This window comes from Nomascus leucogenys, chromosome 16, assembly GCF_006542625.1.
Source record: "Nomascus leucogenys isolate Asia chromosome 16, Asia_NLE_v1, whole genome shotgun sequence".
In the NCBI taxonomy this organism is placed as follows: Eukaryota; Metazoa; Chordata; class Mammalia; order Primates; family Hylobatidae; genus Nomascus; species Nomascus leucogenys.
Genome location: NC_044396.1, coordinates 40,366,918 through 40,389,637, shown reverse-complemented (window position 1 = coordinate 40,389,637; position 22,720 = coordinate 40,366,918). Strand labels below are relative to the sequence as shown.

Sequence of the window (22,720 nt, the reverse complement as noted above, 5' to 3'; positions counted from 1 at the left end):
TCTCAAAAAAATTAAAAAAAAAAATGTTAAGGCGATAATGAACATTTTTATACAAATATGTTCATTTGCAGATTAATTAAGCACACTGCTAAAAAGTTAATTATTCTCTTAAAGAGAAGACACCATTCCAATCTTCAGCTCTGACCAAATTTATACAACTGTAATATCTTCTGAAACCACTGAAATTCCTATTAAACCCTGGGACAAGAGCCTCAATGCCTCCTGTGTTCAGCTGAGTGAGACACCTCAGCCTAACATAGAGGTCTCCCACAGCTCTGCTAATTACTGAGTCCTAAAGTTTCAGTTTCCTCTTAGGTCAGTCAATTCCATCTGCTTGCCTAACCTTTCATAACAAATCTAACATACCATCTTAGTCAATTTTCTGCTGATGTAACAGAATACCACAGACTACATAATTAATTTTTTTAAAAAAAGTTTATTTGGCTCATCGTTCTGGAGGCTGGGAAGTCCAAGATCAAGGGGTTGCATCCTAACATGATGGAAGGACAAATGAGCATACAGACATGGAGAAAAAGGGGGCTGAAATCCCTCAATCACTAATCCATTCCCATGATAATGGCATTATTGCATTCATAAGGGCAGAGCCCTCATGACCTAATCACTTCTTAATAGTCCCTCCTCTTAATACCATCACAGTGACAATTAAATTTCTATATGAGTTTTAGAGGAAACAAACATTTAAACTGTAGCATTCTGCCTCTTCACCTCACAAAACTCATGTCCTTCTTATACACAAAAATACATTTATTCCATCTCAGTGGCCCCAAAAATCTTGACTTATTTTAGCACAAACTCAAAAGTCCAAAGTCCAGAATCTCATCTGAATCTGGTATGGGTGAGACTCAAGGTGTGATTCGTCCTGAGGCAAATTCCTCTCCAGCTGTAAATAAAAAACACCAAGATATCTACTTCCAAAATATGACAATGGTGCTGGCATGTGATAGACATTCCCATTACAAAAGGGAGAGATAGGCAAAAAGAAAGGAGCAAGAGGCCCTGAGTTAGTCCAAAATCTAATAGAGAAAACAGTGTTAAACCTTAGACTTCCACAATAATCATTTACTCCATTTGCCACCTTCTGGACACTGGGGAATTTGGGTCTCCAAAGCCTCAGGTGGCTACGACCCCATGTCTTTGCTGGGCTCAGCCATGCTTCAGTTCTCTTGGCTTGGAGTCTCATGCCTATGACCTTTCCAGGCTGGAGTTTCCACTCTGGCTATAGGTGGCCCTGTAGCTCTGGGGTCTCAGTGGCAGCCCCAATCCCACGGATCCACTAGGCTTTGCCCTAGTGAGCGCTTTCTGTGGAGGCTCTACTTGTGGCAGGTTTCTGCTTGGGCTCTCAGGTTATTTGATACATCATTTGAAATCTAGGTGAAGGGAGCCATACTCCCACAGCTCTTGTATTCTGTGAGCCTGGAGACTTATACCATGTGGATGGACACTGTCAAGGCTTACTGCATGCACACTGCAGGAACCCACTTAGTCTATAGGTGGGGTTGGCTGAGGCATGCACTGTGCTGGAACACAGGAAGCAGAGACCCACTGTGGCTCTGAGCAGCAAGTCCATGGAAGATACCTTGAGCCCATTCCCTGAAACTATTCTGCTTTTCTAGAGCTCAGGGCCTGTGATGGGAAGCCGCAGCCTTGAAGGCCTCTGAAATGCCTTTGAAGTCTTTCTCCTGTTCACTTGATGAATAGCACCTGAATCACTATCTGTGCTAACCTCTTTAGCAAATGGTCACTTGGGCACACCTGTAGTATTCTCTCTTTTACATGCTTTTTTACTGTTTACATGGCCAGCCTGCAAATTTTCCAAATCTTTCTTTCCGTCTTTAAGTTTTTTCCTCTAGCATCTCAATGCATGTGGTTAGAAGTAGCCATGCAGTAACCTGAGTGCTCTGCTCCTTAGATATTTCTCGCATGAGACATCTTAGTTAATCACCCTTAAGTTCTTCATTCCATAAAGTCCTAGGACACCAACACAATTCAGCCAAGTTCTTTGCAACTGTGTAACAGGATGACCTTTAATCCAGCTTCCAATACCTTGTTCTTCATTTCTGTCTGAGACCTCATGAGAATGGCTTTTACTGTCCATATTTTTTTTTTTTTGAGATGGAGTCTCGCTCTGTCGCCCAGGCTGGAGTGCAGTGGCTCAATCTCGGCTCACTGCAAGCTCTGCCTCCCGGGTTCATGCCATTCTCCTGCCTCAGCCTCTCCGAGTAGCTGGGACTACAGGCGCCTGCCACCACGCCCGGCTAATTTTTTTTTTGTATTTTTAGTAGAGACGGGGTTACACCGTGGTCTCGATCTCCTGACCTCGTGATCCGCCCGCCTCGGCCTCCCAAAGTGCTGGGATTACAAGCGTGAGCCACCGTGCCTGGCCTTTACTGTCCATATTTCTATCAACATTCTGGCCATGACTACTTAATATCTAAGACAATTCCATACCTTTTCTACAGATTCCTCTTTCTTCTAGGCCCTTAGCAGAATCACCTTTAACATTCTGTTCATGGCAATCTAGGGTTTTTCTAGCCTGCTCCTCCAGACTTTTCTAGCCTTTACCCATTACCCAGTCCCAAAGCTACTTCTGCGTTTTTTTGGTATCTGTTAGAACAACAGATCCACCTCTCAATACCAATTCTCTGTCTTAGTTTTCTGCTACTATGAGAGAATACTACAGACTGGGTAATTTATAAAAAAAAGTTTATTTGACTCATGGTTCTGGAGGCTGGGAGCTCCAAGACTGAGGGGCTGCATCTGGAGAGGGCCTTCTTGCTGTGTCATAACATAGTGGAAGAACAAACAAACACACAAGACAGAGAGAAAAAGGGCCAAACTTCTGTGATAACCAACTCACTCTCGTGATAATGGCATTAACCTATTCATGAGGGAGGAGTCCTCATGACCTAATCACCTCTTAAAGGTCCTACCTCTTATCATAGTCACACTGGAAATTAAATTTCAGTGACTTTTGGGGGGAACATTAAAACCATAGCACATGCCCAGTGGGTGCATGCCATTCTTTATTTCCATATTTTACATATTACTAAGGATCCTTCAAACTTTGGGGGTGTGCAAAGTCTGCTCCTTGTTAGTGAAGGAGCTTGACCTTCTCCCTATGTTTCATCTCAATCCTGCTCTGTAGTTCTCTACTCATTGGCATGTCAAGAGTAACTCCCTTACAGTAAGACAAACACATTAATAAAACAAAACAAGAACCTTTATGGTTTTTCAAATTTAAATTTAGAAGGAATCTCATTACTAGCATTAATATTCAATGAGGAAATATAGTAAAATGACAGTTATTAGCAGGAAATTAATTTTGAATAAGACAAATGTTCAATGTTGCAGAGGCTTGGATCAGTTACATACACAAGTGTAATCTCTGCTCTGAGTGAGAACAAAAAATCATTTCACACAACTGCTAATCAATGCTCTGGCCAATTAAAAACACTAGTTATTAAGTGAAAAAAGAGTCTGGGCTCCTGTAAGACATGTTATTTAAAAGGCAAGGATAACAGATGTGTGAAGCAGTACATGGTGAGCACATTCATGTGCCCACTGCAGTAAATTTTGCCATGTTTTCAATAACATTGCCAAGTAACCATTGCCTTTCAAACCAGGAAATTTTGTAGAGAAAGAGGGTTGTGAGTTAGAAGGCCCATTCAATGCATACAGTACCTGCAAGTTCTTATATCTTTTCTTTGCTCTTTATACTTGATCCATTGCTCTTTTATTTCTTCAAATATGGTAAGCACGGCCTTTCTACTCTCTGACCCTGGGCATGTCCTGCTTATTGCTTGTTCCTTGGCTATTTTCCCTTTCTTGTCCCAGCTTTAATGTCATGTCCTCTAGCAATCACCTTAAGCCAACCAATACTTCTCTTTTTCTCCCTAACATGGTGCCCTGTGTGTTTCATTTATTGCATATACCACAAAAGTTTATTTTTCCTCATCTATTTGTTAAATTATTTATTTTCTGATTTCCCCACAGTATTCTGTGAGGTCAGGTGGCCATGCTCTCCTTATTTATCACATATGTCAGCATCTAGAATTAGTATCTAGAACAGAGGAACTACTCATTAAATATTTGTTGAACAAATGTATGAACATAAGGTACTCAATAAATGCTTGGTATTTGCTTAATTAAGACTCTTAGTTATGTTGACTTAATTATTCTTAAGAGAGGAATGATAACACTATTAAATGCTTCTGTTGTTTCAACAACATGTGTATTTATCAATTATTTATAACGTGCATTTTCCCAAAGATTACAAGTACTTATATTACATAAAGTAGTTATAGTGCTTGTATATTCAGGAGGTTAATTTTCATCTGACTATACCACAGAATTGCAGTTTTACCCTGCCAAACACAAAGGATAGCATAGCTTTTCCTCTAAGACACAAGCATTTGTAAACTCATCTGAAATTCTAGTGTGTTTTGATCCAAAATGTATCTCTGATCCCCTTGGGCAAAAATAAATTGAAATGTCTTAAGACAAGTTGTGCTTTCAAATTAAAAAAATACAATTGTTTGAGAATATCTTTGGGTATAGTGATTCATTTAATGTTAGCTGAATTTTAGAGCTAAGATATATTGAAGATCTAAGAGGAAAATGCTCCTTTTCTTTGGTTTAGCAGACACTTAAACTTTAGCTTCTTTTCTTTGGTTTAGCAACCCTTAAGAATAGCATTTGCAATGTTCATTATTTTTAACCATTTGACTTAATCTAATGATAAACTCCAAAAATAAAATTTATTTATTCAGAAACATCTTGACATCCAAATTATAATGATCTTGTTACGGGCATTGATAATGATATCAAATCACTGTAATACAAAATGTGATAATAGTCATGTTACTTAAGGGCATTGATAATTTCATAAGTTTCAATTTACCCATGGGGCAAAAAACTGATGCATCCCTGTGCATGTTTGCGATAAACTAGGCATCAATGCTAGCATTTAAAGAGGAAATTTATTCCATATTCAAATCTGTGATTCTGTTTCTGGCCATGGTTATCATTCTCTAAGTTTAGTATTTACTCTGAATTACAGCTTCTTCCTACTAGCCCAGCTCTGAGCAGCTTTGTCCTTTTGAACTCCTATTACTAAATGCTGCTCCTTTTGCACAAACGCACCTACTTAGATTATTGGCTGAATGCATCAATTGCAATTGTATCCTCAGCTTGGCCTTTTCCATTTCTTTAGTTTCTTTGAATTTATTGGGAGTCTGCCCCATTCCTATTGTATCCTATAGATAAAAAGATTTTTTTGAAATATTAGGCAAGTAAGTGCCATTGAAGAATGTGACCTTTAATAGTGTAAGCTTGAAGGACACAACTCTCACCAGTTCTGAAATCTCTCATTCCCTGGGTTTTCATGACAATCTTAACAAAATGAGTGCAATTTCCTTGTGGTTTCTTGTCCACTCTCTCAGCTTTTGCTGTGAAACAAACCACTGCAGAATTTAGTGGCCTAAAACAATCAAGCATTTTTATCTGTCATGATTGTTCCATGGACTAATGAGTCAGTTCTTTTTGTCTAGGCTGGCTCAGACCTTCTGGTCTAGAATGAATTTATTCACATAGCTGGCAATTTCTCAGTATTAGCTGGGATGCTTTTTTTTTCCATGTGGCTTCCCTTTCTCTAGCCAACTGGATTGTGCTTGTTTACACAATGATCTTATCCCTAGCGTAGTCAGGGATGAGTGCTTTCCATGCCTTGCTTGTGTCATGTTTGCTAGTGTTCCATTTGGCCAGTTAAGCCACATGACCAAGATGTGATTCAGCACTGGAGAAACAGGCTCCATATTTTGGTGGATGAAGCAGCTTAATCACCTTGCAAAGGGGTATGAATCAGGGATGGGAGGAATTTTTTTGCCATTTCTGCACTCTGTCACATTCATATAGGTCTGGGACTTCCAGGGGTTGAGGTAAGGTCACAATCACAATCAAGCACATCCTGGGTTAGTATCCAGGATAGATTATGCAGTAGGAGCTCAAAGAGAAAAGAGGCCATATCTATTTGGAGAGCCACAAGGGGTGGGCGGCAGGTTGGACTTGATGGAAGGAGCAAGAGGATTGTGAGAAAATTCAGCAAACAGTCTGGTATGTCTGTGTTATGGCAAGTATCTTTTAATGAATGGATGGGAGGGCCTGAATGGAGCATGATGAGAAATAAGGCTAGCAAGTTTGACAAGGACCGAATCATGGGGGAAGAGGGTTTGTGTGCCAAGCTTTCTGTCTCCGTGTAGTTAGCTCTTACTTACTTCTACTCACTCCAAACCAGCCTCCATTCCTACCACTCTACTAAAGGTTTTTTGATAAGGCCACTCATGTTGTTAAACATATGGAACCATTCTGTGTTTAATTATGCTTCATGAGGCTTCATGGTCTCCTGTATTGACTGCTCACCCTTCAATCTCCTTGGTGTTAGTGACATTGCATGTTCCTGGTGTGCCATTTGCTGACCTGCCTGCTCGGACTCCTTCACCCTGAGTTCTTGCCCATGTGCTGTTCTCTTTTCCCACTTTACACCTCCCTGCGGTGGAACACATCTGCTTCCATGGTATCAGTCATTATGTAGATGCTCCTGGCTTCCAAATCTTTATTTCTAGCCTGGATTGCTTTTATGTTTCTCAATCCATACACATGCAATTTCTAACTCCATATTTCCACTGATATGTCCCACAGGAGCTTCAAACTCAATGTGACTTAAATTTAACTCATTATCTTTCTCCCTTCAAACCCACCCTTACTTTCTCCTTCAAATGTGCTTCTTATTTTATGAAATGATGACAGACTCATACAGTCATCCAAACTAAATATCTGTGCATCATATTGGCCTTCTCCCATTTTCTCTCCTGCTCTGTCTAGTTAGTTGTTAAGTCCTAAAGGTTCTAGGTTAACATTGCTCTATTCCCCTCCTATCTACCTGCATTGTGCTGCCTTACCTTCTATCCTCCATACCCATCACCCTTGCCTGTACAAAACTTTATTTCTTTGTCCAAATCTTTCCCTTTCTAAATCTCTGAAGGGCGACTAGTCATCTTCTCTAAAAAAAAGACTTGATTAGCCCACTCTTCTTAGAGTTCTTCAATGGCTCCCATTGCTTTTGGGATGAAGTAAAATCTCATTAACAGAACGTATAAGATTCAACTTTATTTATATCTTCAGCCTCCATGACAATCACCTCCTCAAACTCTGAGTTCTAAAGTTCCTGGTATGTGGCATTTGATATCCTTCTGAATTGTCACCTTCACATACTCTCTTGGCAACTGTATTATGCTGGGATATTGTGTCTTCCTGAAAATACGTCCTGCTCCATGACTCTGATCACTGATTTTTACCTACTATGTTATTAGAGATGTACATTGTCAGTAATCTGTGCAACAAACCTGTAAGGTTTTATATATGGGGTAGATGAACACAGCAATTAATTTTACCAAGGACACAAATATGAAAATACCAGGGCCTTCTAAGAAAAATTGTAGGAACAGAAGCAGAGCAGGCAGTCTGGGGTGGGACTGAAGAGCAGTGACACCTCTCCTACCCTGATTGGGAAAGTATTCCCTGTCTTACAGAGTGGGGTGGACTGGTCACTCAGCAAGTTTACCCATTTAGAGAAACAGCTGCTTCAAATGATCATAACTCAATGAGAACAAGCATTAGCATCATCCAGCTCTGAATCTATTTTCATCAAGCATCCTGATTGTCATCTGAATCTCATACAGATTTGCCATCAAGGAAAGAATATGCTGACTACCTGACAAAAATAGCCCAATCTTCAAGGAAGTAACATATCTTATTAATTAATTGATTTATTGATTTTTTATGACTTTGGATAGGGAAAATTAGTTTCCAAAAGAATAAAATATATTTAGATGCTCTGACTAAATTCATTTTGTAGGCCAAGTTGAGGAACCTCTGGAAGGTCCTCTTTGGGCCACTCATCCGGCCTTCCTATACGTCTATCTTTTCTCTCTGTACTGGCAACTATTTTCTCTTTGTGAAAATTAGGTAGCATTACGTTATAATCTTGACATATAAATACTTTGTCAGCATTTTTGATTAAGAAATTTTAGTTTTCATCCATCTGTCCATCCATCCAACAATCTATCTATCTAATATCCATCTATCCATTTATTTATCTATTCATCCATCCAACAATAATGTAATAAACACCTACCATGCCAAGTACTATACTAGGCTCTAGTTATGTCGTGGTGAGCAAAAAAGATTTGGCTCTGTCCTCATAAAATCTATGAACTGATATAGTAGAGGAACATTATTCATTTATTTTCTATCTTAATATTTTAATAGTAAGTTACCATGTCCTATGCATTTGCAGTCAAAAATGTCCAGAATGAGATTGAGGAAGTTTGAGGAGGGAAGAGGAGACATTACAACTAATAACACAGAAATACAAAAAATAATGAGACTGCTATGAACAACTATACACCCCAAAATTTGATAACCTAGAAGAAAGAGATTTCTAGAAACATGCAACCTTTCAAGATTGATAAGGAAGCTTTGCTTCCTTTCTCCATATGTGATACTGGGTCCTCCTTTGCCTTCCACCACAATGGTCAGCTTCCTGTAGCCCTCACCAGAAGCCAAGCAGATGCTGGCACCATGTTCCTCATACAACCTGCTGAACTGGGAGCCAAAATAAAACTCTTTTCTTTATAAATTACCCAGCCTCAGGTATTCCTTTATAGCGATGTGAATGGACTAACACAATCACCTAAAAAATATTTTGGCACCTTGTTCTTAGTACTTTTCAATTCACTCACAAAATTTACTTTGGTTCCCTGCGAGAAAAATAGTTAAATAATTGAATATTATATACTGTGACAACCATATTTTTCAGATTTTAGTGATAGATAGTATTTCCTTCCCCAGATTAAACACTACATTTATAAAATTCCTTCAATGTAACTATCCTATTCTGCAATTGATTATATGTAGATTAGCCATCATTTACCAGGATTTTTTTGAGAGTGAAAGCAGGCACTGCTAACAATTATGCCAGTATAGAGTATAAATCAAGGCTGTCCCAAGCAAATCAAGCATGTGGTCATTCTAGTTACGTAAGACTAATTTCAAAAGACTGCTTTAACATAGGATAACTGTAGCGTCTTACTTTTGAGGAATTTAAAGCATATAATTTTATCATAATTGATGAAGTCATTAAAAAAACATCATTTTACATTCTATCTGCTCAAATCGTAAAATCAAGAGTAAGAGGGAGTAATAAGTGATAAATATCAGTGTTACTAAGCATCAGATAAGGTAATGTAGGATTTCTTATAAAATATCATAACATTGTCCTTCAAAAGAACTCTATGACCCTGAATATAGACAAGTGTTTTTGTGTGCAACACTTTTTAAATAAAATTTACCTGTCAGAGCATTTCAAAGTTGTTGTTGTTGCTGAAAAGATCTTTTTCTAGTCATGAAAATAACATACATTTACTGTATATCTTGATCGGCTCAGGATACCATAACAAAATACCATAGACTAGATGGCTCAACCAACAAACCCTGATTTTCTCCCAGTTCTGGAGTCTGGAAGCCTGATATCAGAGTGCTAGCATAGTCAAGTTCTAGTGAATGCTTTCTTCCTTGCGACAGCCACCCTCTTTCCTCAGTACACATGCTTTGTAATAATCCTGTAGGATTAGGATCCCAACCCATGACCTCATTAACTCTATTTTATAAAAGTCCTATCTCCAAATATAGTCACATTTGAGGTTAGAGCTTCAACATATGAATTTTGGGGTGATACAGTTCAGTCCATAGCTCCATAGGAAACTTAAAAGTATATGTTTTATATATACACATAAATTTAAAAAAATTGTATCATTTTGTAATCTGCTTTAAAAAAATCCTAGTATATTCCCATGTGTTCCATGTAATTAAATTTTTCTGTGACAGGTAAAAAAAGATTGATGAGGGAGAAATAGAAAATCTGAACAGGCATATGAGTAAGCAGATTGCATCAGTAATGAAACATCTCCCATCAAAAAAAGCTGAGGACCTCATGGCTTCACTGCTGAATTCTACCAAACATTTCAAGGACTAATGCCAATCCTCCTCAAAATCTTTTGAAAGATTTAATATTAAGGAATACTTCCAAACTGCTTTTATGAGACCAGAATTGCTCCGAAATCAAAGCCAGGCAAGGATGCTACAAGAAAAGAAAATTGCAAGCCAGTATCCCCGATGAACACGGGTGTTTCAATTTGACTCAAACCCTTTGATGCCTAATTTTATGCTTTCATGAATTTCTCACGAAGATAACTTATTTCATTTCTTTTTCTGGTGCATATGCTTTATTTTCTAATTTTATTTTTAATATTTTAAATTTATTTATTTATTTATTTATTTAGAGACAGGGTCTCACTGTGTCATCTAGGCCGGAGTGCAGTGGTGCGATCTCAGCTCACTGCACTGCAACTTCCGCCTCCCAGGTTCAAGCAATTCTTGTGCCTTAGCCTCTTGAGTAGCTGGGATTACAGACACATGCCACCATGCCCAGCTAATTTTTTTGTAGTTTTAGTAGAGATAGGGTTTTGCCATGTTGTCCACGCTGGTCTTGAACTCCTGAGCTCAGGCAATCTGCCCGCCTTGGCCTCCCAAGCATATGCCTTTATGAAGCTGTTTGGTAATGCAAGGTCAACCTTATAGATGATTGGGATCAGTCATACTGTTACCCTAACCAGAATGATCCAAGGCTACAAGATTTCTTTTCCTCCAGACGTTTTTCTCACTCCTTCCTCTTTCCCGATTTTTCTTTGATTTCAGGCTAGTCAAGACCAGTTCTCCTAATCAGCCACCTTTCTGCCTGTTGCCTACTCACTAGGGTAAGGTCCATAGTGAGAGAATCCTTTTCAAGTTTGCGAAAAGAGAGGGAGAAATAGACTCAGCACTGTTTTGCATTGTATATTTGCTAATTATGCAAAAAATGTCTTTGGAGTTTGCCTTGTATTATGCGTCTATTTCATGAACAGCCAGCAGCTCACATCCTTTATATAACTTTTCTAGATTTCCCCAACCAGAGGTATTTCCCACATGTGAGATGTTATTTCTTTTTCTCTCCCTCTGATTTCAATATTTGAGTTTGTCATATAGCTGTTGTATCCTTCTACTCTACAAAGTGATAAGCTACTTGGTATCAAGGAATTTTTTAGCTACTTTTGTCTTCCAGGCAATGGTATGCAGTCTCTGATACTTACACATGTTCAATAAATTAACATCAACTGTATTTTTAATCTGTAGAATGGATGACTTTGGTGGAACATGATATTCAAAAGTCTAATGAACAGATGTGTGGAACAAATTAGTTTTGTATGATAAAATGGATTAAATTAATTTAGTAGTTCCAGATAATGGAATTTGGACTTAGATACAGTTACAGGGAAAATGATTTCAGTTAACTTACTCATTCATTTCTATCTCCATTCATTCAACAGACATTTTTAAAATAAAATGTTTTATTCTGAGATAATTATAAATTCACATGCGACTGTAAGAAATAATACGCAGAGAGATAACATCTATTCTTTATCCAGTTTCTACTGATGATAAATATAGCAAAAATATAATGCAATGTATGACCAGAATACTGGCATTGATACAGTCAAGATAAGGAACATTTCTATCACCCAAGGTCCCTCATGTTGCTCTTTTATAGCCACATTCGCTTCCCTCTGCCCACCCCTTCTTCAAATCCTGGCAACTCCCAGTCAATTCTCCATTTCCACAGTTTTATTTAAAGAATGTTATTTAAATGGAAACATAAAATATATAGCCTTTTATGATTGCCTTTTTTCACTCAGCATCATTCTCTGGAGAGTCATCCTGGTTTTTGTGTAATACCAATAGTTTATTACTTTTTATTGCTGAGTAATATTCTATGGTGTCCATATACCAGTTTGTTTAACCATTCACCTATTGAAAGACATCTGAGTTATTTCCAGTTTCTGGCTATTGAGAATTAAAATCTTCAGGGTGGTGATTAACGTTGCTTCACACATAAATAAAAATTTACACAACATTTCTAGGTGAATTTAGTTTTTTTATTCTTTAGAATAAACATCCTGGAGTGTGATTGCTGGGTCACATGGTAATTGGATGTTTGGTTTTAAAGACACTGATAAATTGTTTTCCAGAGGAGCTGTACCATTTTATATTCTCACTAGTATGTGATCCAGTTTCTCTGTACCCCTGCCAACATTTTGCATTGTCACTATTTTTAATTTTAGCCGTTCAGATATGTGTATAGGAATATCTCACTGCAGTTCTAGTTTATCCTTCTCTGATGGCTAATGATGTTGAACATCTGTCATGAACATTTACCATCTGTTTATCTTCTATTCATGTCTGCTCATGTCTTTTGCTTAACTTCTAATGAGATTGTGGGGTTTTGTACTGTTAAGTTTTGAGAGTTTTTATATTCTAGAGATTAGTCCTTTATCAGATATGTAATTTTCAAATATTTTTTTCCAGTCTGTAACTTACTTTTAATCTTCTTAACAGGGTCTTTTGAAGTGCAGGTGTTTTCATTTTGATGAAGTTCAATTTATCAAAGTTCTTTTCTATGGATTACACCTTTGGTGTAAAGTCTCACAGTTCTTTTCCTGCCTATCCATCCAGAAGATTTTCTCCTGACTTTTTTTCTTAAAAGATTTATAGTTTACATATTTACATTTAATTCTGCAACCCACCTAGAGTTAGTTTTTGTAAAAGGTGTGAGGCTTAGATCAAGACTCATGTTTTTGCCATAAATGTTCAGTTGCACCTGTTGTTAAGGTGCTTTTTTTCCTCCACTGAATTGCTTCTGCACCTTTGTCAAAAATAAGTTGGCTATATTTTGCGGGTCTATTTCTAGGCTCTCTATTTTATTACACCTATATGCTTACCCCTTCGCCAAATAATCTTGATTACTATAGCTAAATAATACATCCTGAAGCCAGGTAGACAGTTTCCTTCCATTTTATTTTATTTTTCAAAATTTTTAGTTAGTCTAGATTCTTTGCCTTTCCATTAAAACAAAATAATTTTGTCGACCTGTACAAAAGTCTTGCTTGAATTTTTATAGATTGTTTTAAATTTGTATGGCAGTTTGGAGCTAAATGACATATTTACTCTCTGAAACTTTAAATTCATGAACAAGGTAAGTCTCCATTTATTTAGATCTGTTTAATTTTTTAAAATCAGTGTTTTATAGTTTTAAAATAAACATCATCGAAAGCTTTTGGTAGGTTTATACCTAGGTATTTTGTTTTCAAGTGACTGCAAAGAGTATTGCTTTTTAGTATAATTTCAGTGTTCACATTTTCATTGCCAGAAACTAGCAATGCAATTGATTTTCATATTCCCTTGTATACTGTGACCTTACTGATCTCATTTTTAAATTTTTTTTTTTTTTTTTTTTTTTTTTTTTTTTTTTTGAGACGGAGTCTTGCTCTGTCGCCCAGGCTGGAGTGCAGTGGCGCAATCTCGGCTCACTGCAAGCTCCGCCTCCCGGGTTCACGCCATTCTCCTGCCTCAGCCTCTCCGAGTAGCTGGGACTACAGGCGCCCGCCACCACGCCCGGCTAATTTTTTTTGTATTTTTAGTAGAGACGGGGTTTCACCGTGGTCTCGATCTCCTGACCTCGTGCTCTGCCCGCCTCGGCCTCCCAAAGTGCTGGGATTACAAGCGTGAGCCACCGTGCCCGGCCACACTTTTTAAATTCTAAGATAATTTTGGGGGGTAGATTCTTTGAAATGTTTTACATACATAAGCATATTATCTGTAAACAGGAATATATTTTCTCTTCTCTTTCTTTCTTTCTTTCTTTCTCTTTCTTTCTTTCTTTCTTTTTCTCTCTCTTTCCTTCCTTCCTTCTTTCCTTCCTTCCTTCCTTCTTTCCTTCCTTCCTTCCTTCCTTCCTTCCTTCCTTCCTTTCCTTCCTTCTTCTTTCTTTCTTTCTTTGTTACTTTTTCTTTCTTTGTTACTTTTTCTTTCTTTCTTATTTGTATGTTATTTTTCCCAATCTGTTTTCATTGCCTAGATCTTCCAATGGAGTGGTAAGAGCAGACATTCCTGCCTTGCTCCTGACCTTAGAGGGAAGAATTCAGTCTTAAACCATTGTTGATAAGATTACCTGTAGGTTTTTTGTCAAACTCTTTACCAAGTTAAGGAAACTTCCCTATAGTTCTGTTTTCTTGGAGCTTTGATAATGAATGGGCATAGAATTTAGTCAAAGGTTTTTTCCTTATTTATTGCTGTGACTATATAACTTCTTTTTTAGCCTGATTTTATATATATATATCTGTTTTATATATATATATGTTTTATATATATAATATATATTTGTAGTGATTTTTTCATATTGGTACTTGTGTTTTCTCTCTTTTGTTCTTTATCAGTCTTGCTAGAGGTTTTTCAACTATATTGATCTTTTCAAATTAATGAATAAAATCCACCCTCTCTATATACATATATACACAAATACATACATATATAAATGCATATATACACACGTAAATATGTAGAGAGTGGATTTTATTCATTAATTTTTGAATATTGAACTACTTTTGTATTCCTGAAATACACTTCCCTATATTATGGAGTATAATTCTTAAATATATTGCTCAAATATATTTGCTAATATTTTCTTGACAATTTGTGTATCCATATTCATGAGGGTTATTGGTATGTTGTTTCCTTTTTTCTTACTATCTCTTAGGTTTTGGTATCGTGTTAATACTAACTTTGTAAAGTGAATTGAGAAGTATTCCTTCTCTGTTATTTTTCTGGAAGAGATTGTGTAGATTTGGTATTAAATTTGTCATTAGATAAAATTCCTCAATGATGCTACATGGGCCTGGAGATTTCTTTTTCAAGAATGTTTAAGTTCTGAATTCAATTTTTTAAATAGTTATAGCACTATTCACATTATCTCTTTCACATTGAGTAAACTGATAGTTTCTGCTTTTTGAGGAAGTTGTCCACTTTTTCTAATTTGTCAAATATATATGTGTAGAGTTGTTTGTTGTGTTGTTAGTATCCTTTTGATGTCTGCAGGATTTGTAGTGATTTTCTCATATTGGTATTTGTGTTTTCTCTCTTTTGTTCTTTGTCAGTCTTGCTAGAGGTTTTTCAATTTTATTAATCTTATAAAATAATTGGCTTTTGGCCAGGCACGGTGGCTCATGCTTGTAATCCCAGCACTTTGGGAGGCCGAGGCGGGCGGATCACGAGGTCAGGAGATCGAGACCACGGTGAAACCCCGTCTCTACTAAAAATACAAAAAAATTAGCCGGGCATGGTGGCAGGCGCCTGTAGTCCCAGCTACTCGGAGAGGCTGAGGCAGGAGAATGGCGCGAACCCGGGAGGCGGAGCTTGCAGTGAGCCGAGATTGCGCCACTGCACTCCAGCCTGGGCCACAGAGCCAGACTCCATCTCAAAAAAAATAATAATAATAATTGGCTTTTTTTTAGTTCTCTGATTTTCTGTTGCTTATCTGTTTTGAATTTCATTAAGTTTTGCTTATTTTTATTATTTTCTTCTTGCTTTGAGTTCATTTTGCTCTTGTATTCTATGTTTCTGAAGTGGTTGTTTTGATTATTAACTCAAAACTTTTGCTCTTTTATAATGTAAGCATGTCATATGATAGATTTTCCTTTCTATACTACCTTATCTATATCCCATTAATTTTTGATGTTGTATTTTCACTTTGATTCAGTCTGATTTTTTTTTTTAGCTCTTTTCAGATTTTCTGACTTATGGATTATTTGTAAGTAAGTTGTTTGGTTTCCAAGTGTTTAGAATTCTCCTATTAACTTTTTGCTATTGGTTTTTTGTGTGTGTTCAGGAAATATACTCTGTACGATTTCAATATTTTAAATTGTTGAGGATTCTTTTATAGCTCAGGACATGATCTATCTTGATATGTATTCTCAGGGAACTCAAAACGGATGCGAATTGAGTTTTTTTTTTTGGAGCAGTGTTCTAAAAATGTGAGTTAGACTGTGTTGTTTTATGATGTTATTGAGTTCTTCTATTTTCTGGGTGATTTTCTGTTTAGGTCTTCCATCAATTGTTGAAAAAAGGGTATTAAAATCTTTATAACTATGCATTTATCTGTTTCTCTCATCAGTTCTATTTTTTGCTTCGCATGTTTTCTAGCTCTGTTTCTTGGTGCATACATTTAAGATTTCTATGTCTTCTTGGTGGACTGACCTTTTTAAAATAATTATAAAATGTTCTTCCCTATCTTTAGTCATTGTCTTTGTTTGGAAGCCTACTTTATCTGATATTGATAGAACCATTTCTGTTTTCTTTTGATTGATGTTTGCATGACCTAACTTTTTTCATACTTTTACATTCATATTATTTTACTTGAACTCATTTTCTTATAGACAGCATATGGCTAGTCAAATTTTAAAATCTGTTTTGCCAATCTTTGTCTTTTTCTTATTGAGAAGGAGTCACTCTGTCGCCCAGACTGGAGTGCAATGGTGTGATCTCTGCTCACTGCAACCTCCACCTTCCAGGTTCGACCAATTCTCCTGCCTCAGCCTCCTGAGTAATTGGGACTACAGACGTGCACCACCCCACCTGGCTAATTTTTGTATTTTTAATAGAGATGGGGTTTCACCATGTTGGCCAAGCTGGTCTAGAACTCCTGACCTCAAGTGATCCACTCACCTTGGCCTCCCAAAGTGCTGGGATTCAGGGACAACCTTTGTCTTTTAATCAGTGTGTTTAGACTATTTTTATTTAATGTAATTATTGATATATTGGGTTTAAGTTTCACATTTTAATTTGTTTTCTGTTTATTTTCTCTCTTTTCCATGCTTTCTCTTTTTTCTACCTTCCTGTTGGTTACTTGTACATTTTTTAGAGTTTTACTTTGATTTATCTGTTAGTGATCTTATGTCTTTGTGCAGCTTTTGTAGTGGGTGCTCAGGTATTAAATACATATACATAATTTATCACATTCTCTTCAAGTATCATTCTATTTAAGTATAAAAATCTTTCCTTCTCTTAAGTCCCTTTACCCTCCCTGATTTATAATATAATTGTCTTAACTATTTTCTCTGCATACATTGAGAATTACTTCCGAAAATGCTATTATTTTTTATTCAGTTATCAACCATAATTTAGGATGCTGAAGAGAAAAGGTGAAATGTATTTATCCATGATTTTTACTTTTTCTATTATTCTTTCTTCTTGATGCCTCATATTTCCTTCTTGTATTATTTTCTTTGCTCTTAGAAAATTTCATTTAACCATTCTTCAAAAAAGCTCTGCTGTTGACAAATGCTCTTAATTTCCCCTCATCTGAGAATGTCTTGGTTTACCCTTTATTCCTGAAGAGTACTTTAGCTAGATATGGGATTCTGGGTTGACAAATCTTCCCTTTCACCACTGGAAAAATGTACCAATTCCTTTTTCATCTGTGGTTTCTAATGAGAAATCTGCTGTCACACCTATGATTCTTCGAGCTCTCTTTCCTCTGTCACTGTTTCAAGATTTTCTTTTTCTTTAGTTTTCTGATATTTGAATATGAAGTATCTTGAGTTAGATTTCTTTGGGTTTACCCTGTTTAGGGCTCACTCAGCAACTTGAATCTGTAGATTCATTTCTTTTGCCAAAATTGGAAGTTTTCAGTCATTATTTCTTAAAGACTTTTTAGCCTCATACTTTTTTTCTCCTCTCTTCCTAGGACTGTGTTGAAAAAAAATACCAGATATTTTGTTATCGTCCCACAAGTCCCTGAGACTCGGTTTATATTTTAATGTCTATGTTCTTCTCTCTGTTGTTCAGATTGAGTAATATCTACTGCTCTTCATCAAGTTCACTTCTTTTTCTGTTGTCCTCTCCATCCTGCCACTGACCCATCCATTGAGTATTTTTTACTTCAGTAGATAAGTATTTTTCAGTTCTAAAGTTTCTGTTTGGGTGTTTTTTATATTTCCTATTTGTTTTTTAAGGCTGGTTTTAAAAAATTATTTCCAGCTTGTTTGTGATTGCTTCCTGAGGCATTTTTATGATGTTCTTTAAAAATCTCTATTACATAATACTAACGTCTCTGTCATCTTGCTGTTGTCATCTGTATTACTTTGCTAGGACTACCATAAGAAAGTCCCACAGGCTGGGTGGCTTACAATAGAAATGTAATTTTGGTCTCTTCTAAAGCCCCTTTCCTTGGCTGACAGAATGACTGTCTTCTCTCTTTGTCTTTACATAGTCTTTACTCTGTGTCTGTGTCCTGATCTCATTTTCTTCGAAATACTAAGGATGCTAATTTTATAAAATTAGGGCCCATCTATATGACCTTGTTTTACCTTAATTTCTTCTTTAAAGGTCTTATCTTCAAATACAGTCACATTCTGAGGTACTACGGGTAAAGACTTTGACATTATTTTTTTGGGGGTAGAGGAGATCCTGGATCGTATTTGAATTTTCTGTTTTAGCTGACTTCCTCCTATATTGCTGTCAAAGGAAGGAATGCTGCTTTGTTATTGTCAGGTGCAGGTAGGAGTCCAGGTTCCCCATGTGGCTTCCATTGATTCCCACATGGTGGTGGGATTCCTTGTTAATTTTAGTTGGAGTTTGGAGTGCCGGCTTTCCACTGTTACTTTCTTTGCCAAGAGGTGTATAAATGCTTTATTATTGCTCCCCATATGAACTGCACTGATACCATGCAGTGGGGGTGGCATCATCACTGCTTCATCTTAGTTAAAATACTGACTATGCACTGGTTCTCCTCTGACACCATTCCAGTGGGGAGCAGAAAGGACAGCTCTTTATTGCTGGTTTGGGTGGAGGTCAAGGCTTTCTATGTGGTCTGTACTGATACCAGAGCAGTTTTCATTATTATCACCATTTGGGAATGAAAATTCCAGCTCCTTACTTTACCTTCTCTGACAACACAGCTATGGGGGTGTTGGGTACCTCAATATAGCCTCACAAGCATGAGGATCTAGGATCCCCAGTTGACTTTTAATGGCATGAGTGGGAGTGCAACCATAGTTTCTTCTGTAGTGTTTGGCTAGAATAAAGTTATTATTTTCTAAAAGTTTTCTGTCTTGCTAGACTTATTTCTTCCCTTATTTGTTTGGACTTTTTGTCATCTGTACTCATTGATATTTTCTAGGCTTTTGCTTGTTCATCTCTACGTTTGAAATAAATGAGCAAAAAGAAAACCTAGAAAAGTACCATTGTGTCATATCTTGGGCCCCGAAGTTCCTGTGAGATTTGCTTTCTACCTTTCAGAGGCTTTTTATGTTTGTCTTATATGTAGTGTCCAAGATTTCTAGTTGTATTTAGTGGGATAAATATGAGAAAGGCACTTTTGAGCATTTTTACTTTATGTGTGTGTCTGTGTTTTTAAACAAAGAGAACTAGCTAATAATCACAGCTCTCCAATATGTGATAAAATTTTATTCCTTAAAATATGGTAAGACATATATTACATAAAATGTGCCATTTTAATCATTTTAATATCATTAAGTACTGCTTAGTACTTAATGTTTAGTATCATTAAGCACATTCACCATATTGTGCAACCATCACCACTATCCATTTCTAGAATTTTTTCATCATCCCAAACAAAAACTATACTTATTAAATAATCCTCTATTCCTCCCACTCTCAGCCCCTCATAGCACCTATTCTACTTTCAGTCTACATGAATTTTTCTATTCTAGATACTTCATGAATAATTCAGTATTTTCACCTTCGTTTTGGTTTGTTTCATTCAGGGTAATGTTCTTAAGATTCATCCATGTTGCAACATGTATCAGAATTTTATTTCTTTTTAAGGCCAAATAATATTCCATTGTACAGATATACTATATTTTGCTTAAGTGTGGCATATCTGTTCAATGTTATTTCTGTGTTTTGGCTATTATGAATTATGCTGCCATGAATATTGCTTTGCATGTATCTGTTTGAGTAGCTGCTTTCAATTCTTCTGGTACATAACAGAAGTAGAATTCCAAAATTTATTTTCATGCAATCGTTTATGCATTGATTACTTTTATTAATTTACATAAAAGTGCTGCTTAACTTATGATGGGGTTATGTCCTGATAAACCCATTATAAATTTAAAATGTTGTGAGTAGAAAGTGCATTTTTGATCTACGCCGTTTTCAATTTATGATGGGTTTATCTGGATGAAATCCCATTGTAAGTCTAAAGCATACTGACTGCATATGGCTATTGCACTGTCATAAAGGGAAACTATTGTAAGTAAAGGATAATCTACATTCACTTATTCTATACATTACTTGATCATTGTTTGTTTGCCAAACACCTTACTGATAGTAATTTTTAATATCTTACATTTGTATACTGTCTTACAAAATGTTTCTATAAGTGCCTCATTGAACTTTCAGATTAGTTTTATGATTTTATGTATTAATTCTCTATCTACAAGAATAAGCTTAATATTCCGAGAGTTCCGTAACTGAGTCAAAACTCACATTTCTGTCCTATGATATTGAGCTTAACACGCTTTTGGTTGACAGCCTTGAGATTTTAAAGCAAAGTTTAGATTATCATTTGAGAAGAATGTTCTAAAAATGTGTTTTTTAGTTCAAAACTCCAGAAGCTTTGCCCTTAGGAGTCTTATAGATTATGTATAATCCATTTTCTATAGTTTAAAAATCATTTTAGCTTAAGCCTTATTTTTACAGTTTGGCACAATCTCTCTCAAAATGACATCATCAGTGTAAATACATAGGTTGATACGTATCAACATAAAATTCTTATCAAATTATTTATTTTCCATACATATCTGTTATGTAAATATATTTTTCTGGATTCTGTGAGGATGTTTCTCAGCTGATGACTGTATTCTTGGAGCTCACTGGCAACAATCTAATACCTTATTTCCAAAATGAATAAATGTCAAATCAAAAATGATGATTTAACTTCTTAGCTTTGATTGTTCTAGAACCAACATAAATTTGTTGTTGGAAGACCACACTCTAATCTCAAGTGAAAATATTTTTGGAATGTTTGTACATGTTAATAGTTAAAATTTTACTGTCATTGGCTTATCTGACAATTTTTTTTTTCAGAAAAAAAGAACTGATAGAAGTGGTGAAAAATTTTTAATTGTCTTTTTCTATTACTGTTTAAGATCTTTGGAAATTAGTGAATTATTACACTCTGAAATAATGCAGAACACAGTTTTAGGATACAGGAGAAACTTCAGTTTGCCCCCAAAAATAGTGAGAATTGAAATGACTTCAGCACAAACTTTGCCTATTTAACTACTATTGCATATATATCATTTGTTTTAGTTACAATATATATAATACATTTTGAATGTATTGAATTATGAGTAAAAATTTTATATATATTTCTCATTACCATTTTATAAGTTTATATCTACTTCTTTGACCCTTATGAATTCTAGCTTGAATGTTGGAATTATCAAATAAGCAAAATGTAACATTGTAAGTATACACTATTTTTAGTAAACCTACGTGAATAATGGATAAAAGGACGGGACAGCTTCCCATGGTAGTATTGTTAAAAATAAAAATGCTTCAGATTTGGTGGGTTTTCGTGTTGCTGAAGCCATTATTAGGAAGAAGTCATAGACAAAAAGGATGAGGAGGCAATGATAAAAGAAAAATGAAAGTTTCTTTTTTTCTGCTTTGTTTCCTTTCCTTTCTTTTTAAAAAGTATAATGTCAGTTTAGATTATCTTGGTGACAATAGACCAAAACAAACAAATAAAAACATAAACAAACTGCTCAGGTAGATATAAATATCTTAGAAGTAATGCTGACTAAGACGAACCTAATGGCTCAAACAATTTCGCCAAGAGCCTAGTTCATCTGTATCTCTCAGGATGGGCAGGCCTCTCCCAGGTTTAATTCATCCTTAGCTCTACCTAGTGGACCCTAACAGCGTCATGTTTTCCCCTCCAGTTAGCAACACTTCTCTGCCAAACTCTTCATACTGCCCCATCCAGGGAAAATGATGGATTTCTTCTGATGGCTCATGAGGAAGAGAGATTAAACTTTTTTAATATATGAGAATCCCAGCAAATGTCTCCTTGTGTGTGACTGCTCATGTCTTTCTCTGAGCTGGTCACTGCAGCCTGAGGCTGGGTGTAAACACTGTAACTAAGAAATGAGGAAGTTGGTGCTGCCAAAGTTGCTCTGCTGCTTCGCAGTGATGCCAGGCAACAAAAGCACGAGCAGAGGGCCGGGCGCGGTGGCTCACGCTTGTAATCCCAGCACTTTGGGAGGCCGAGGCGGGCGGATCACGAGGTCAGGAGATCGAGACCACGGTGAAACCCCGTCTCTACTAAAAATACAAAAAAAAATTAGCCGGGCGTGGTGGCGGGCGCCTGTAGTCCCAGCTACTCGGAGAGGCTGAGGCAGGAGAATGGCGTGAACCCGGGAAGCGGAGCTTGCAGTGAGCCGAGATTGCGCCACTGCACTCCAGCCTGGGCGACAGAGCGAGACTCCGTCTCAAAAAAAAAAAAAAAAAAAAAAAAAAAGCACGAGCAGAAAATTGTGCCATTTTCTGTAAAACATCTAAATGCATTATTTACTGAGAAAAAATTTTAACTCTTTTTCGGAAAAACTGTCTCAAGCAAGGCACTTTAGAAGATTTTCATGCCTGCGTATCTCTGATGTATTATTGGTCAGAAACATGGCTTTACAGA

At 36.5% G+C, this 22,720-nt stretch overlaps 1 protein-coding gene across 2 annotated transcripts in view; it reads left to right on the top strand.

Moving 5' to 3' along the window:
- The window catches only part of PXDNL (peroxidasin like), a 330,955-nt gene that overhangs the window by 58,805 nt on the left and 249,430 nt on the right, over positions 1-22,720 (top strand). Inside the window, exon 1 of one of the 2 annotated variants that reach the window (XM_030795455.1) lies at positions 10,872-10,892. The exons of the other annotated variant lie outside the window; for it this stretch is intronic. The gene's annotated coding sequence lies outside the window, so the exon portion shown is untranslated. Of the gene's footprint in view, positions 1-10,871; positions 10,893-22,720 lie in introns of those variants that run through there. 2 annotated transcript variants of the gene reach the window in all.